Consider the following 12,786-nt stretch of genomic DNA (forward strand, 5'->3'; position numbering starts at 1 on the left):
TTTCGCATCCTGAACCCCTCATTTCTGAGCTCACCCCCCCACACCCCAACCCCCTGCACCAGCCTGGAGCCCCATTCTGCATCCTGAACCCCTCATTTCTGAGCTCACACCCCCACACCCCAACCCCCTGCACCAGCCTGGAGCCCCCTTCTGCATCCTGAACCCCTCATTTCTGAGCTCACACCCCAACCCCCTGCACCAGCCCGGAGCCCCCTTCTGCATCCTGAACCCCTCATTTCTGAGCTCACCCCACCTCCCACACCGCAACCCCCCTGCACCAGCCCGGAGCCCCCTTCTGCATCCTGAACCCCTCATTTCTGAGCTCACCCCCCCACACCGCAACGCCCTGCACCAGCCGAGCCCCCTTCTGCATCCTGAACCCCTCATTTCTGAGCCCACATCCCAACCCCCTGCACCAGCCGAGCCCCCTTCTGCATCCTGATCCCCTCATTTCTGAGATCACACCCCAACCCCCTGCACCAACCCGGAGCCCCCTTCTGCATCCTGAACCCCTCATTTCTGAGCTCACCCCCCCCACACCGCAACCCCCTGCACCAGCCCAGAGCCCCCTTCTGCATCCTGAACCCCTCATTTCTGAGGTCACCCCCCCAAACCGCAACCCCCTGCACCAGCCCGGAGCCCCCTTCTGCATCCTGAACCCCTCATTTCTGAGCTCACCCCCCCACACCCCAACCCCCTGCACCAGCCGAGCCCCCTTCTGCATCCTGAACTCCTCATTTCTGAGCCCACATCCCAACCCCCTGCACCAGCCGAGCCCCCTTCTGCATCCTGAACCCCTCATTTCTGAGCTCACCCCCCCACACCCCAACCCCCTGCACCAGCTGAGCCCCCTTCTGCATCCTGAACCCCTCATTTCTGAGCTCACCCCCCCACACCCCAACCCCCTGCACCAGCCGAGCCCCCTTCTGCATCCTGAACCCCTCATTTCTGAGCTCACCCCCACACACCGCAACCCCCTGCACCAGCCTGGAGCCCCCTTCTGCATCCTGAACCCCTCATTTCTGAGCTCACCCCCCCCACACCCCAACCCCCTGCACCAGCCCAGAGCCCCCTTCTGCATCCTGAACCCCTCATTTCTGAGCCCACATCCCAACCCCCTGAACCAGCCAGGAGCCCCCTTCTGCATCCTGAACCCCTCATTTCTGAGCTCACCCCCCCACACCCCAACCCCCTGCACCAGCCCGGAGCCCCCTTCTGCATCCTGAACCCCTCATTTCTGAGCTCACACCCCCACATCCCAACCCCCTGCACCAGCCCAGAGCCCCCTTCTGCATCCTGAACCCCTCATTTCTGAGCTCACCCCCCCACACCCCAACCCCCTGCACCAGCCGAGCCCCCTTCTGCATCCTGAACCCCTCATTTCTGAGCTCACCCCCCCCACACCGCAACCCCCTGCACCAGCCGAGCCCCCTTCTGCATCCTGAACCCCTCATTTCTGAGCTCACCGCCCCACACCGCAACCCCCTGCACCAGCCTGGAGCCCCCTTCTGCATCCTGAACCCCTCATTTCTGAGCTCACCCCCCCCACACCCCAACCCCCTGCACCAGCCGAGCCCCCTTCTGCATCCTGAACCCCTCATTTCTGAGCCCACATCCCAACCCCCTGAACCAGCCCGGAGCCCCCTTCTGCATCCTGAACCCCTCATTTCTGAGCTCACCCCCCCACACCCCAACCCCCTGCACCAGCCCGGAGCCCCCTTCTGCATCCTGAACCCCTCATTTCTGAGCTCACCCCCCCACACCCCAACCCCCTGCACCAGCCCGGAGCCCCCTTCTGCATCCTGAACCCCTCATTTCTGAGCTCACACCCCCACATCCCAACCCCCTGCACCAGCCCAGAGCCCCCTTCTGCATCCTGAACCCCTCATTTCTGAGCTCACCCCCCCCACACCCCAACCCCCTGCACCAGCCGAGCCCCCTTCTGCATCCTGAACCCCTCATTTCTGAGCTCACCCCACCTCCCACACCGCAACCCCCTGCACCAGCCTGGAGCCCCCTTCTGCATCCTGAACCCCTCATTTCTGGGCCCACATCCGAACCCCCTGAACCAGCCTGGAGCCCCCTTCTGCATCCTGATCCCCTCATTTCTGAGCTCACCCCCCCACACCCCAACCCCCTGCACCAGCCTGGAGCCCCCTTCTGCATCCTGAACCCCTCATTTCTGAGCTCACACCCCCACATCCCAACCCCCTGCACCAGCCCAGAGCCCCCTTCTGCATCCTGAACCCCTCATTTCTGAGCTCACCCCCCCACACCGCAACCCCCTGCACCAGCCTGGAGCCCCCTTCTGCATCCTGAACCCCTCATTTCTGGGCCCACATCCGAACCCCCTGAACCAGCCTGGAGCCCCCTTCTGCATCCTGAACCCCTCATTTCTGAGCTCACACCCCCACATCCCAACCCCCTGCACCAGCCCAGAGCCCCCTTCTGCATCCTGAACCCCTCATTTCTGAGCTCACCCCCCCACACCGCAACCCCCTGCACCAGCCGAGCCCCCTTCTGCATCCTGAACCCCTCATTCCTGAGCTCACCCCCCCACACCGCAACCTCCTGCACCAGCCTGGAGCCCCCTTCTGCATCCTGAACCCCTCATTTCTGAGCTCACCCCCCCCACACCCCAACCCCCTGCACCAGCCGAGCCCCCTTCTGCATCCTGAACCCCTCATTTCTGAGCCCACATCCCAACCCCCTGATCGAGCCCGGAGCCCCTTTCTGCATCCTGAACCCCTCATTACTGAGCTCACCCCCCCCACACCCCAACCCCCTGCACCAGCCCGGAGCCCCCTTCTGCATCCTGAACCCCTCATTTCTGAGCTCACACCCCAACCCCGTGCACCAGCCCGGAGCCCCCTTCTGCATCCTGAACCCCTCATTTCTGAGCTCACACCCCCCACACCCCAACCCCCTGCACCAGCCTGGAGCCCCCTTCTGCATCCTGATCCCCTCATTTCTGAGCTCACCCCCCCACACCCCAACCCCCTGCACCAGCCTGGAGCCCCCTTCTGCATCCTGAACCCCTCATTTCTGGGCCCACACCCCAACCCCCTGATCGAGCCCGGAGCCCCCTTCTGCATCCTGAACCCCTCATTTCTGAGCTCACCCCCCCACACCCCAACCCCCTGCACCAGCCCGGAGCCCCCTTCTGCATCCTGAACCCCTCATTTCTGAGCTCACACCCCCACATCCCAACCCCCTGCACGAGCCTAGAGCCCCCTTCTGCATCCTGAACCCCTCATTTCTGAGCTCACCCCCCCACACCCCAACCCCCTGCACCAGCCGAGCCCCCTTCTGCATCCTGAACCCCTCATTTCTGAGCTCACCCCCCCACAGCGCAACCCCCTGCACCAGCCTGGAGCCCCCTTCTGCATCCTGAACCCCTCATTTCTGGGCCCACATCCGAACCCCCTGAACCAGCCTGGAGCCCCCTTCTGCATCCTGATCCCCTCATTTCTGAGCTCACCCCCCCACACCCCAACCCCCTGCACCAGCCTGGAGCCCCCTTCTGCATCCTGAACCCCTCATTTCTGAGCTCACACCCCCACATCCCAACCACCTGCACCAGCCCAGAGCCCCCTTCTGCATCCTGAACCCCTCATTTCTGAGCTCACACCCCCACATCCCAACCCCCTGCACCAGCCCAGAGCCCCCTTCTGCATCCTGAACCCCTCATTTCTGAGCTCACCCCCCCACACCGCAACCCCCTGCACCAGCCGAGCCCCCTTCTGCATCCTGAACCCCTCATTTCTGAGCTCACCCCCCCACACCGCAACCTCCTGCACCAGCCTGGAGCCCCCTTCTGCATCCTGAACCCCTCATTTCTGAGCCCACATCCCAACCCCCTGCACCAGCCGAGCCCCCTTCTGCATCCTGAACCCCTCATTTCTGAGCCCACATCCCAACCCCCTGATCGAGCCCGGAGCCCCTTTCTGCATCCTGAACCCCTCATTATTGAGCTCACCCCCCCACACCCCAACCCCCTGCACCAGCCCGGAGCCCCCTTCTGCATCCTGAACCCCTCATTTCTGAGCTCACACCCCAACCCCCTGCACCAGCCCGGAGCCCCCTTCTGCATCCTGAACCCCTCATTTCTGAGCTCACACCCCCCACACCCCAACCCCCTGCACCAGCCTGGAGCCCCCTTCTGCATCCTGATCCCCTCATTTCTGAGCTCACCCCCCCACACCCCTACCCCCTGCACCAGCCTGGAGCCCCCTTCTGCATCCTGAACCCCTCATTTCTGGGCCCACACCCCAACCCCCTGCATCAGCCTGGAGCCCCCTTCTGCATCCTGATCCCCTCATTTCTGAGCTCACCCCCCCACACCCCAACCCCCTGCACCAGCCTGGAGCCCCCTTCTGCATCCTGAACCCCTCATTTCTGAGCTCACACCCCCACATCCCAACCCCCTGCACCAGCCCAGAGCCCCCTTCTGCATCCTGAACCCCTCATTTCTGAGCTCACCCCCCCACACCGCAACCCCCTGCACCAGCCTGGAGCCCCCTTCTGCATCCTGAACCCCTCATTTCTGGGCCCACATCCGAACCCCCTGAACCAGCCTGGAGCCCCCTTCTGCATCCTGAACCCCTCATTTCTGAGCTCACACCCCCACATCCCAACCCCCTGCACCAGCCCAGAGCCCCCTTCTGCATCCTGAACCCCTCATTTCTGAGCTCACCCCCCCACACCGCAACCCCCTGCACCAGCCGAGCCCCCTTCTGCATCCTGAACCCCTCATTTCTGAGCTCACCGCCCCACACCGCAACCCCCTGCACCAGCCTGGAGCCCCCTTCTGCATCCTGAACCCCTCATTTCTGAGCTCACCCCCCCACACCCCAACCCCCTGCACCAGCCGAGCCCCCTTCTGCATCCTGAACCCCTCATTTCTGAGCCCACATCCCAACCCCCTGAACCAGCCCGGAGCCCCCTTCTGCATCCTGAACCCCTCATTTCTGAGCTCACCCCCCCACACCCCAACCCCCTGCACCAGCCCGGAGCCCCCTTCTGCATCCTGAACCCCTCATTTCTGAGCTCACCCCCCCACACCCCAACCCCCTGCACCAGCCTGGAGCCCCATTCTGCATCCTGAACCCCTCATTTCTGAGCTCACACCCCCACACCCCAACCCCCTGCACCAGCCTGGAGCCCCATTCTGCATCCTGAACCCCTCATTTCTGAGCTCACACCCCAACCCCCTGCACCAGCCCGGAGCCCCCTTCTGCATCCTGAACCCCTCATTTCTGAGCTCACCCCACCTCCCACACCGCAACCCCCTGCACCAGCCCGGAGCCCCCTTCTGCATCCTGAACCCCTCATTTCTGAGCTCACCCCCCCACACCGCAACGCCCTGCACCAGCCGAGCCCCCTTCTGCATCCTGAACCCCTCATTTCTGAGCCCACATCCCAACCCCCTGCACCAGCCGAGCCCCCTTCTGCATCCTGATCCCCTCATTTCTGAGATCACACCCCAACCCCCTGCACCAACCCGGAGCCCCCTTCTGCATCCTGAACCCCTCATTTCTGAGCTCACCCCCTCCACACCGCAACCCCCTGCACCAGCCCAGAGCCCCCTTCTGCATCCTGAACCCCTCATTTCTGAGGTCACCCCCCCACACCGCAACCCCCTGCACCAGCCCGGAGCCCCCTTCTGCATCCTGAACCCCTCATTTCTGAGCTCACCCCCCCACACCCCAACCCCCTGCACCAGCCGAGCCCCCTTCTGCATCCTGAACTCCTCATTTCTGAGCCCACATCCCAACCCCCTGCACCAGCCGAGCCCCCTTCTGCATCCTGAACCCCTCATTTCTGAGCTCACCCCCCCACACCCCAACCCCCTGCACCAGCTGAGCCCCCTTCTGCATCCTGAACCCCTCATTTCTGAGCTCACCCCCCCACACCCCAACCCCCTGCACCAGCCGAGCCCCCTTCTGCATCCTGAACCCCTCATTTCTGAGCTCACCCCCACACACCGCAACCCCCTGCACCAGCCTGGAGCCCCCTTCTGCATCCTCAACCCCTCATTTCTGAGCTCACCCCCCCCACACCCCAACCCCCTGCACCAGCCAAGAGCCCCCTTCTGCATCCTGAACCCCTCATTTCTGAGCCCACATCCCAACCCACTGAACCAGCCAGGAGCCCCCTTCTGCATCCTGAACCCCTCATTTCTGAGCTCCCCCCCCCACACCCCAACCCCCTGCACCAGCCCGGAGCCCCCTTCTGCATCCTGAACCCCTCATTTCTGAGCTCACACCCCCACATCCCAACCCCCTGCACCAGCCCAGAGCTCCCTTCTGCATCCTGAACCCCTCATTTCTGAGCTCACCCCCCCACACCCCAACCCCCTGCACCAGCCGAGCCCCCTTCTGCATCCTGAACCCCTCATTTCTGAGCTCACCCCCCCCACACCGCAACCCCCTGCACCAGCCGAGCCCCCTTCTGCATCCTGAACCCCTCATTTCTGAGCTCACCGCCCCACACCGCAACCCCCTGCACCAGCCTGGAGCCCCCTTCTGCATCCTGAACCCCTCATTTCTGAGCTCACCCCCCCACACCCCAACCCCCTGCACCAGCCGAGCCCCCTTCTGCATCCTGAACCCCTCATTTCTGAGCCCACATCCCAACCCCCTGAACCAGCCCGGAGCCCCCTTCTGCATCCTGAACCTCTCATTTCTGAGCTCACCCCCCCACACCCCAACCCCCTGCACCAGCCCGGAGCCCCCTTCTGCATCCTGAACCCCTCATTTCTGAGCTCACCCCCCCACACCCCAACCCCCTGCACCAGCCCGGAGCCCCCTTCTGCATCCTGAACCCCTCATTTCTGAGCCCACACCCCCACATCCCAACCCCCTGCACGAGCCTAGAGCCCCCTTCTGCATCCTGAACCCCTCATTTCTGAGCTCACCCCCCCCACACCCCAACCCCCTGCACCAGCCGAGCCCCCTTCTGCATCCTGAACCCCTCATTTCTGAGCTCACCCCCCCACACCGCAACCCCCTGCACCAGCCTGGAGCCCCCTTCTGCATCCTGAACCCCTCATTTCTGGGCCCACATCCGAACCCCCTGAACCAGCCTGGAGCCCCCTTCTGCATCCTGAACCCCTCATTTCTGAGCTCACCCCCCCACACCCCAACCCCCTGCACCAGCCTGGAGCCCCCTTCTGCATCCTGAACCCCTCATTTCTGAGCTCACACCCCCACATCCCAACCCCCTGCACCAGCCCAGAGCCCCCTTCTGCATCCTGAACCCCTCATTTCTGAGCTCACCCCCCCACACCGCAACCCCCTGCACCAGCCTGGAGCCCCCTTCTGCATCCTGAACCCCTCATTTCTGGGCCCACATCCGAACCCCCTGAACCAGCCTGGAGCCCCCTTCTGCATCCTGAACCCCTCATTTCTGAGCTCACACCCCCACATCCCAACCCCCTGCACCAGCCCAGAGCCCCCTTCTGCATCCTGAACCCCTCATTTCTGAGCTCACCCCCCCCACACCGCAACCCCCTGCACCAGCCGAGCCCCCTTCTGCATCCTGAACCCCTCATTCCTGAGCTCACCCCCCCCCACCGCAACCTCCTGCACCAGCCTGGAGCCCCCTTCTGCATCCTGAACCCCTCATTTCTGAGCTCACCCCCCCCACACCCCAACCCCCTGCACCAGCCGAGCCCCCTTCTGCATCCTGAACCCCTCATTTCTGAGCCCACATCCCAACCCCCTGATCGAGCCCGGAGCCCCTTTCTGCATCCTGAACCCCTCATTACTGAGCTCACCCCCCCACACCCCAACCCCCTGCACCAGCCCGGAGCCCCCTTCTGCATCCTGAACCCCTCATTTCTGAGCTCACACCCCAACCCCGTGCACCAGCCCGGAGCCCCCTTCTGCATCCTGAACCCCTCATTTCTGAGCTCACACCCCCCACACCCCAACCCCCTGCACCAGCCCGGAGCCCCCTTCTGCATCCTGATCCCCTCATTTCTGAGCTCACCCCCCCACACCCCAACCCCCTGCACCAGCCTGGAGCCCCCTTCTGCATCCTGAACCCCTCATTTCTGGGCCCACACCCCAACCCCCTGATCGAGCCCGGAGCCCCCTTCTGCATCCTGAACCCCTCATTTCTGAGCTCACCCCCCCACACCCCAACCCCCTGCACCAGCCCGGAGCCCCCTTCTGCATCCTGAACCCCTCATTTCTGAGCTCACACCCCCACATCCCAACCCCCTGCACGAGCCTAGAGCCCCCTTCTGCATCCTGAACCCCTCATTTCTGAGCTCACCCCCCCACACCCCAACCCCCTGCACCAGCCGAGCCCCCTTCTGCATCCTGAACCCCTCATTTCTGAGCTCACCCCCCCACACCGCAACCCCCTGCACCAGCCTGGAGCCCCCTTCTGCATCCTGAACCCCTCATTTCTGGGCCCACATCCGAACCCCCTGAACCAGCCTGGAGCCCCCTTCTGCATCCTGAACCCCTCATTTCTGAGCTCACCCCCCCACACCCCAACCCCCTGCACCAGCCTGGAGCCCCCTTCTGCATCCTGAACCCCTCTTTTCTGAGCTCACACCCCCACATCCCAACCACCTGCACCAGCCCAGAGCCCCCTTCTGCATCCTGAACCCCTCATTTCTGAGCTCACACCCCCACATCCCAACCCCCTGCACCAGCCCAGAGCCCCCTTCTGCATCCTGAACCCCTCATTTCTGAGCTCACCCCCCCACACCGCAACCCCCTGCACCAGCCGAGCCCCCTTCTGCATCCTGAACCCCTCATTCCTGAGCTCACCCCCCCACACCGCAACCTCCTGCACCAGCCTGGAGCCCCCTTCTGCATCCTGAACCCCTCATTTCTGAGCTCACCCCCCCCACACCCCAACCCCCTGCACCAGCCGAGCCCCCTTCTGCATCCTGAACCCCTCATTTCTGAGCCCACATCCCAACCCCCTGATCGAGCCCGGAGCCCCTTTCTGCATCCTGAACCCCTCATTATTGAGCTCACCCCCCCACACCCCAACCCCCTGCACCAGCCCGGAGCCCCCTTCTGCATCCTGAACCCCTCATTTCTGAGCTCACACCCCAACCCCGTGCACCAGCCCGGAGCCCCCTTCTGCATCCTGAACCCCTCATTTCTGAGCTCACACCCCCCACACCCCAACCCCCTGCACCAGCCTGGAGCCCCCTTCTGCATCCTGATCCCCTCATTTCTGAGCTCACCCCCCCACACCCCTACCCCCTGCACCAGCCTGGAGCCCCCTTCTGCATCCTGAACCCCTCATTTCTGGGCCCACACCCCAACCCCCTGCATCAGCCTGGAGCCCCCTTCTGCATCCTGATCCCCTCATTTCTGAGCTCACCCCCCCACACCCCAACCCCCTGCACCAGCCTGGAGCCCCCTTCTGCATCCTGAACCCCTCATTTCTGAGCTCACACCCCCACATCCCAACCCCCTGCACCAGCCCAGAGCCCCCTTCTGCATCCTGAACCCCTCATTTCTGAGCTCACCCCCCCACACCGCAACCCCCTGCACCAGCCCGGAGCCCCCTTCTGCATCCTGAACCCCTCATTTCTGGGCCCACATCCGAACCCCCTGAACCAGCCTGGAGCCCCCTTCTGCATCCTGAACCCCTCATTTCTGAGCTCACACCCCCACATCCCAACCCCCTGCACCAGCCCAGAGCCCCCTTCTGCATCCTGAACCCCTCATTTCTGAGCTCACCCCCCCACACCGCAACCCCCTGCACCAGCCGAGCCCCCTTCTGCATCCTGAACCCCTCATTTCTGAGCTCACCCCCCCACACCGCAACCCCCTGCACCAGCCTGGAGCCCCCTTCTGCATCCTGAACCCCTCATTTCTGAGCTCACCCCCCCCACACCCCAACCCCCTGCACCAGCCGAGCCCCCTTCTGCATCCTGAACCCCTCATTTCTGAGCCCACATCCCAACCCCCTGAACGAGCCCGGAGCCCCCTTCTGCATCCTGAACCCCTCATTACTGAGCTCACCCCCCAACACCCCAACCCCCTGCACCAGCCCGGAGCCCCCTTCTGCATCCTGAACCCCTCATTTCTGAGCTCACACCCCCACATCCCAACCCCCTGCACCAGCCCAGAGCCCCCTTCTGCATCCTGAACCCCTCATTTCTGAGCTCACCCCCCCACACCCCAACCCCCTGCACCAGCCGAGCCCCCTTCTGCATCCTGAACCCCTCATTTCTGAGCTCACCCCCCCACACCGCAACCCCCTGCACCAGCCTGGAGCCCCCTTCTGCATCCTGAACCCCTCATTTCTGAGCTCACCCCCCCACACCCCAACCCCCTGCACCAGCCTGGAGCCCCCTTCTGCATCCTGAACCCCTCATTTCTGAGCTCACACCCCCACATCCCAACCCCCTGCACCAGCCCAGAGCCCCCTTCTGCATCCTGAACCCCTCATTTCTGAGCTCACCCCCCCACACCGCAACCCCCTGCACCAGCCTGGAGCCCCCTTCTGCATCCTGAACCCCTCATTTCTGGGCCCACATCCGAACCCCCTGAACCAGCCTGGAGCCCCCTTCTGCATCCTGAACCCCTCATTTCTGAGCTCACACCCCCACATCCCAACCCCCTGCACCAGCCCAGAGCCCCCTTCTGCATCCTGAACCCCTCATTTCTGAGCTCACCCCCCCACACCGCAACCCCCTGCACCAGCCGAGCCCCCTTCTGCATCCTGAACCCCTCATTCCTGAGCTCACCCCCCCACACCGCAACCTCCTGCACCAGCCTGGAGCCCCCTTCTGCATCCTGAACCCCTCATTTCTGAGCTCACCCCCCCCACACCCCAACCCCCTGCACCAGCCGAGCCCCCTTCTGCATCCTGAACCCCTCATTTCTGAGCCCACATCCCAACCCCCTGATCGAGCCCGGAGCCCCTTTCTGCATCCTGAACCCCTCATTACTGAGCTCACCCCCCCACACCCCAACCCCCTGCACCAGCCCGGAGCCCCCTTCTGCATCCTGAACCCCTCATTTCTGAGCTCACACCCCAACCCCGTGCACCAGCCCGGAGCCCCCTTCTGCATCCTGAACCCCTCATTTCTGAGCTCACACCCCCACATCCCAACCCCCTGAACCAGCCCGGAGCCCCCTTCTGCATCCTGAACCCCTCATTTCTGAGCTCACCCCCCCACACCCCAACCCCCTGCACCAGCCGAGCCCCCTTCTGCATCCTGAACCCCTCATTTCTGAGCTCACCCCCCCACAGCGCAACCCCCTGCACCAGCCTGGAGCCCCCTTCTGCATCCTGAACCCCTCATTTCTGGGCCCACATCCGAACCCCCTGAACCAGCCTGGAGCCCCCTTCTGCATCCTGATCCCCTCATTTCTGAGCTCACCCCCCCACACCCCAACCCCCTGCACCAGCCTGGAGCCCCCTTCTGCATCCTGAACCCCTCATTTCTGAGCTCACACCCCCACATCCCAACCACCTGCACCAGCCCAGAGCCCCCTTCTGCATCCTGAACCCCTCATTTCTGAGCTCACACCCCCACATCCCAACCCCCTGCACCAGCCCAGAGCCCCCTTCTGCATCCTGAACCCCTCATTTCTGAGCTCACCCCCCCACACCGCAACCCCCTGCACCAGCCGAGCCCCCTTCTGCATCCTGAACCCCTCATTCCTGAGCTCACCCCCCCACACCGCAACCTCCTGCACCAGCCTGGAGCCCCCTTCTGCATCCTGAACCCCTCATTTCTGAGCTCACCCCCCCCACACCCCAACCCCCTGCACCAGCCGAGCCCCCTTCTGCATCCTGAACCCCTCATTTCTGAGCCCACATCCCAACCCCCTGATCGAGCCCGGAGCCCCTTTCTGCATCCTGAACCCCTCATTATTGAGCTCACCCCCCCACACCCCAACCCCCTGCACCAGCCCGGAGCCCCCTTCTGCATCCTGAACCCCTCATTTCTGAGCTCACACCCCAACCCCGTGCACCAGCCCGGAGCCCCCTTCTGCATCCTGAACCCCTCATTTCTGAGCTCACACCCCCCACACCCCAACCCCCTGCACCAGCCTGGAGCCCCCTTCTGCATCCTGATCCCCTCATTTCTGAGCTCACCCCCCCACACCCCTACCCCCTGCACCAGCCTGGAGCCCCCTTCTGCATCCTGAACCCCTCATTTCTGGGCCCACACCCCAACCCCCTGCATCAGCCTGGAGCCCCCTTCTGCATCCTGATCCCCTCATTTCTGAGCTCACCCCCCCCCACCCCAACCCCCTGCACCAGCCTGGAGCCCCCTTCTGCATCCTGAACCCCTCATTTCTGAGCTCACACCCCCACATCCCAACCCCCTGCACCAGCCCAGAGCCCCCTTCTGCATCCTGAACCCCTCATTTCTGAGCTCACCCCCCCACACCGCAACCCCCTGCACCAGCCTGGAGCCCCCTTCTGCATCCTGAACCCCTCATTTCTGGGCCCACATCCGAACCCCCTGAACCAGCCTGGAGCCCCCTTCTGCATCCTGAACCCCTCATTTCTGAGCTCACACCCCCACATCCCAACCCCCTGCACCAGCCCAGAGCCCCCTTCTGCATCCTGTACCCCTCATTTCTGAGCTCACCCCCCCACACCGCAACCCCCTGCACCAGCCGAGCCCCCTTCTGCATCCTGAACCCCTCATTTCTGAGCTCACCCCCCCACACCGCAACCCCCTGCACCAGCCTGGAGCCCCCTTCTGCATCCTGAACCCCTCATTTCTGAGCTCACCCCCCCCACACCCCAACCCCCTGCACCAGCCGAGCCCCCTTCTGC

The sequence above is a fragment of the Gopherus evgoodei genome, chromosome 11 (assembly GCF_007399415.2).
Source record: "Gopherus evgoodei ecotype Sinaloan lineage chromosome 11, rGopEvg1_v1.p, whole genome shotgun sequence".
Taxonomy (NCBI): Eukaryota; Metazoa; Chordata; order Testudines; family Testudinidae; genus Gopherus; species Gopherus evgoodei.